Source organism: Petaurus breviceps, unplaced genomic scaffold (assembly GCF_028583685.1).
Source record: "Petaurus breviceps papuanus isolate PSGF00001 unplaced genomic scaffold, PetGlider_PUasm1.0 98, whole genome shotgun sequence".
Lineage (NCBI taxonomy): Eukaryota > Metazoa > Chordata > Mammalia > Diprotodontia > Petauridae > Petaurus > Petaurus breviceps.
The window spans coordinates 28,875,126-28,881,173 of NW_027187460.1; positions in this window are offsets into that span (position 1 = coordinate 28,875,126).

Here is a 6,048-nt window from a genome sequence, read left to right on the forward strand (position 1 = left end):
TCCTTCCTTCCTTCCTTCCTTCCTTCCTTCCTTCCTTCCTTCCTTCCCAGGTATCTCAGGAATCTAGGTGGCACAATGGATAGAATTCCAAGCCTGAAGTGAGGGAGACTTGTCTTCATGAGTTCAAATTTGGTCTCAGACCCTTACTAGCTATGTGACTCTTGGCAAGTTACTTAAACCTGTTTGCCTCAGTTTCCTCATCTATCAAATGAGCTGGACAAGGAAATGGCAAACCAACCCAGTATCTCTGCCAAGAAAATCCTAAATAGAGTCACAAAGAGTTGGACATGGCTGAAATGACTCAACTGACAAAATGAGGATCTTACAGGCCATTCATGTAAACTTCCTCATTGTACAGATCTGTGGCTCATAGTATCTAGAACTGGAAGGAACCACAGAAGCCATCTAGTCCAATCTCTTCATTTTATTGATGAGAAAATTGAGGCTCAGAGATGTTAAGGGACTTTTCTGAGGCCAAACAGGGAGTAAATGGTGGAGTTGGGGTTCAAACCCAGGTCTGATGACCTCAAATACAGTATTCTTCCCTGGCTGCATGATGTTGGGAAAGCAATAACCTGCTTGAGATCCATTATTCTCATTTACATAATAGGAATAACCATATTTAAACAATCTATATCAAAATAATGTTTGGAGTGAAGTGATTTATATACTATAAATTATTATTATTATTAATCTCATATACCATGTCATATGATAGTATCAGATGATATTATGAGTGATAATAATAATAATTTTGAGCAGTTCTGGTAAATCACAGAATACTAGAATTGGAAGAGACCTCACAGGATATCTAGTACAACCCATTGCTGATAAGTGATCATACAGTGTTCTCTTGCAAATCTCCAATGAGGTGGAAACCATCACCTTGTCTTTTTGTATAAATCCAACTTTAGGATGTTTCCTTAACATTAATCCAAGAGTTACTTGCTTAAAACTTCCATCCATTGCTTTTAGCTATCCCCCTGGGGCTGAGAGAAATAAACTTCATCCTTCCCCACAACAGCCTCTCAAGTTCTCAAAGATGGTTATCAAGTCTTTCCTAAGTCTCCTTTTCTCCAAATTAAATATAGCCACGTCCTACTCTGGATCCTTTTATACCACAGATTCCCATTCATTCACCTGACTTGTTGCCTTTCTCAGTTCACTTTACAGGGTATCAACGTCCTTCTTGTCTGACTAGGGCAGTGGAAAGTGAATAGTTTTTTTCCATTTCATTCTTAACCCTTTGCCTTTCTTAATATAACTTTAGGCTGACAACTTTGTGCAATTCTGCCTCATTTAAATCCAATTCACTTGCAAGTCAAGAAGACATCATGGGGTGATCCTTTTGGTTCTAATTGGTCCTCTTGAAGAAGAAGGAGGAGGAGAGGAAGAAGAAGGAGGAGGAGGAGAAGAGGAAGAAGAAGAAGAAGGGGGAAGAAGAAGACCACCAACAAACAACAAGAAGCAACCTATGAGCCTTCCTGGCTTCCAGGCCACATACCTGGCATGTATTAATTCTGCAGTCCTCCAAACCTTACTGTATCTTGAGGTGCCCTAGCCACACTGCTCATTCTCTTACAACTCATTTGCCTGTTCCACCTCCATACTTTGCTCCCCCGAAGGTCTCTTTCCCCATTCTTTCCAACCTTCCATTGTATTTTATCTTCCCCTGTTAGAATGTAATCATCTTGAGAGAAAGAACTGTCTTATTCTTAAATCCCCCATGCTTAACAGTGTCTAGTGCATAGTAAATGCTTAATAAATCTTCTGTCTGCCTATCTTTTTTTTTTCTCCCCTCTTGACTGTGCTTCTGACTTTCTGGACTTCAACATCATGCCTCAGTTGCCATCTCACCATGGAACATCTGTCAATTCCTGGGTCATTCTCACTTTGGAACATCCCTTTGACATCCCAGCTTCCTTCTTCTATTAGTGAGTTCCATTGGTGGTCTAGGAGAGGACTCAGACTGAACAAGCTTCCTTTCCTTGCTGGTGGTGCCTCTGATTTCTATGATGTCAACACCATGCCTCAGCTACAATCTCCCCCTGGAATATCCCTCAGCATCTGAGACCCCCTTACCCTAGAATATCCATCATCCCCTGTGGCCTTTGACAGTGGAATATCCCTCAGCCATGATGGGCTCTTTTCCAATTGGCGAGTTCCTCCTGGAGCCTCCATTTTGACAAGAGACAAAGGTCCATCAACCTTCAATTACTCACTAGGTACCTCACACTCTCCTCTCCCCTTGCTTTCCAGTTCTATTTTGTGTTGTTTTCCCCCATTAAAGTTTTTTGAGGTCAGAGACTACCTTTTTTTTTTCTCATTTGTATCCCCAGTAGTAAATGCTTAATAAAGGTATCCATGTTGCCTCTATGTATATATGCATGCATGCATATATCTTCCCATCCATCTATGTCTTCCTCATCCTCTACTTGGGTAATATAGGGAAAGGAATTTTATTTTATTTATTTTATATGTTATAAATAAAATATTAATTTTATTTATTTTAAGGAATTATGGAAAGACAAGGCAGAACAAAGGACATTTCTCAGTTTCCCTAATTACTGCTATAGCAGTAAACCTCTCTGACCAAGGGCAATGGAATTATAAGTGATACCTGTCCAGCCAGGTAGTGCACAACCAGAGTCATACATGATTCTCTCTGCATACAGGGGCCACTGAAACCAGCTTGAACCAGATTGGGACAGCCACGTGTTATACTTTCAGTGAGCATTTACATCTCAGAAATTGGCAAACACTACAAATCCAGGCTTAATTTATTGTTTTGCTGGTTGTCTAGACTTAAGAAGGTTAGGGAGAAAATGTTAATAATACAAGTTAATCTTAAAAAGCGTGTCATGCATATGTTCCCCCCAGCCCCAAGAAATGATTGTAAAACCACCGCTTGCATGCCCTGGTGTGCTCTGTATGAAGCAGCTCCCTAATTAAGTTAGTTGAAACCCTACTCAAATTTAGCCAGTAATGCTGGAAGATTTCCCTCAATTCTCAGGGTCTCTGTGAGGCTTCCACCTACTGCTGCAAACAGGGGCTTAGCCCCATTCAGTTAAAGTTCTTTTGCTGGCACACTGTGGTTCTTACCATTGTAGGGCTCCCACGATTGCAATCCAGGTCTTTTATTTCACCAACTGTCACTTATTTTAACCCAAGAGTAGCACTTTGTAGTGCTATCTATTAGGTTCCTAATAGATTCAGCACATTATTTGGGATCTTTTTGGATCGTGAATCTCTCATCCAGTATATTACTGTCTGCTAGCTTTGTGTCATCTGCAAATTTGCTGAACCCGCCTTTCTCAAAGTCACTGATAATTACTAACAGCTAATGTGTTTGATACACACACACACCCATACACACAAATACCTCCAAATGGTTTACAGGAGACTTTGGGGGCCCATTTTCTTTTCTCCTAACCCTGTGCTTTGGCCAGAAAGGCACCTTTTGTTCAAAAGTTGTACTCTCATGTCAACCTTAGAAGTCAGGAAATGAATCCAAAACCCCCCTGAAGAGTTTGTTTCTCAACTGGAGGGGGCTATGAAGCTTGGCCATCATCATTCAGTTTGTTGGGTGTACCCCTACTGCCTGAGCTCCAAGTTAGCGTTTGTAGGAAACGGGGTGCAGTATGGTTGTGATTTGTGATATCCTGGCTGATGGTTCCTGTGAGGACAGAACAAGGTCACCTGATCCCCAGAACATGAACCTAAAATCCCCAAGTGGTCCTACCATCCCTGCTTAATAATCCCCAGTGATGAGGCATGTACTGCCTCCTGAAATAGTAGATTCTGTAGGAGGTGGTAGAATGTGGTATGTGGTCTAGGACATGGAACCAGAGGACCTGGGCTTCACTCTGCTACATACTGTCTGTATGACTCTGGACAGGACTTTTAACTTCTTTTTTTTTAATCTCATTTTTTTTTATTAATTTGTTTATTTCCTTTTAGTTTACAGGATTCAATTCCACAATTCCTTGAGTTTCACATTTTGTCCCCCTCCCTCCCTTCTCCCCCATGGCAGCTTATAGTCAAGTATAGGATCTGTAAATACTTTCACATTATACATTAGTCAGGTTATAAGGATGGATTGTACCAGCTGGAATGAAAAATGGTAAAGAAGACATAAAACCAAATAAGAGAAGGAAAGAGATCAGGTATTTTGCTTCCACCTGGATATAATCTTAGTTCTTTCTAGTTCTTTCTCTGGATGCACATATTTCTCTCCATCATGAGTCTTTTGGGATTGACTTATATCACTGCATTGCTGAGAAGAGTCCAGTCTATCAAAGTAGGTCATCACACATACGTTGTGTCTGTAATTGTGTACAAATTTCTCCTGGTTCTACTCTTCTCAATCAGCATCAGTTCTTTTAAGCCTCTCCAGGTAAATATGAAGACCGTTTGCTCCTCATTTCTTATAACACAATAGTATTCCATAACATGTATATACCACAACTTGTTCAGCCATTCCCCAATTGATGGGCATCCCCTTAATTTCCAATTCTTTGCTACCACAAAAAGAGCTGCTATAAACATTTTTGTACATATGGGTCTTTCTCCCATTTCTGTGATCTCTTTGGGATATAAACCTAGGAGTGGTATTGCTGGGTCAAAGGATATGAAAGTATTTATAGCACTTTGGGCATAATTCCAGATTGCTCTCCAGAAAGGCTGGATCAGTTCACAACTCCACCAGCAATGCATTAGTGTTCCAATTTGCCCACATTCTCTCCAGCATTTGTCATTTTCCTGTTTTGTCATCTTAGCCAATCTGACTGGTGAGATGTGGTACCTCAGAGTTGTTTTGATTTGCATTTCTCTAATCAATAGTGAATTAGAGCATTTCTTCATGTGCTTATAGATATCTTTAATTTCTTTCTCTGAAAACTGCCTGTTCATATCCTTTGACCATTTATCAATTGGGGAATCTTTTAACTTCTCGGTGCCTGATTTCTCATCTGTAAGATGAGGGGTCAGAAGAGCTGATCACTAAGGTCCCTTCCACCTCTATGATCCTATGAAAGGATGAATATCCTCATCACCACAAATGGGTACTTTCATCTTTCTATCTCCTAGGATTAAATTCTTGCTAATTCTGACTTCATTCTTCACCCACACTTCACAGCCATCCTTTGTACTCAAACATCACAAATAACAGATTAATCCTGCTGAATGCTTTTCCATGATGTCTCTCAGATCCATCCTTTCCTATCTTTTCTGCACATTCACTGCCCCAGTCCAGACCTCTGTGGCCTTAATTAAGCCTGCTGCAATAGCAACAGTCTCCCACTTCTGTTCCTGCCCTTCTTACCCCACAATTCCCTCCTGGCTCCTATTTACCATCCAGCTCCATCACTGCAGCAATGCTCACGTTCTTGCCTTACCCTGAACACTTCCACCATCCGGCTCCTTCACTTGTGCTGCTGAACAGAACTGGAGGAAGTCATACAATCACATTGACTGGGTCTACTATAAATTTGTTTATACATACATATTATATATTTGCATATATATATGCCTGATCTCTGGGGTCTCACTCACAGTCCTTTCACTCCTTCCCTAATGGTTTTCCTTAACTCTTCCCACTCTTCTTTAAGACTCACACAACATTCCCTTTGGCCTCCCTCTGAGCAGAAGACTTTGCCTCAAACTTAACTGAGAAAATGGAGTAATCAGTGTAAGCTCCCTCTTTCCTCCTTTTTACATCTCAAATGTCCTGGACATCATCATTTGTCCTTTCCTCCTGCACTATAGTTTCCTCATTAAGGTCAACCCCTTTCCATGTACCCTTAATAATAATGATGGTGATAATAGCTAACATTTACATAGCACCTGCTATGTGTTAAATGCTCTACAATCATATCTCATTTGGTCCTCACAGCAACCTTGGGAGGCAGGTGCGATTACCCCATTTTATAGATGAAGAAACTGTGGCATAATCTGGCTCCTTCCAGTCTTTCTGGTCTTCTTACATTTGCTCCCCACCATACACGCTATCATCCAGAAACACCAGCCTTCTTGTGATGCCATACACAG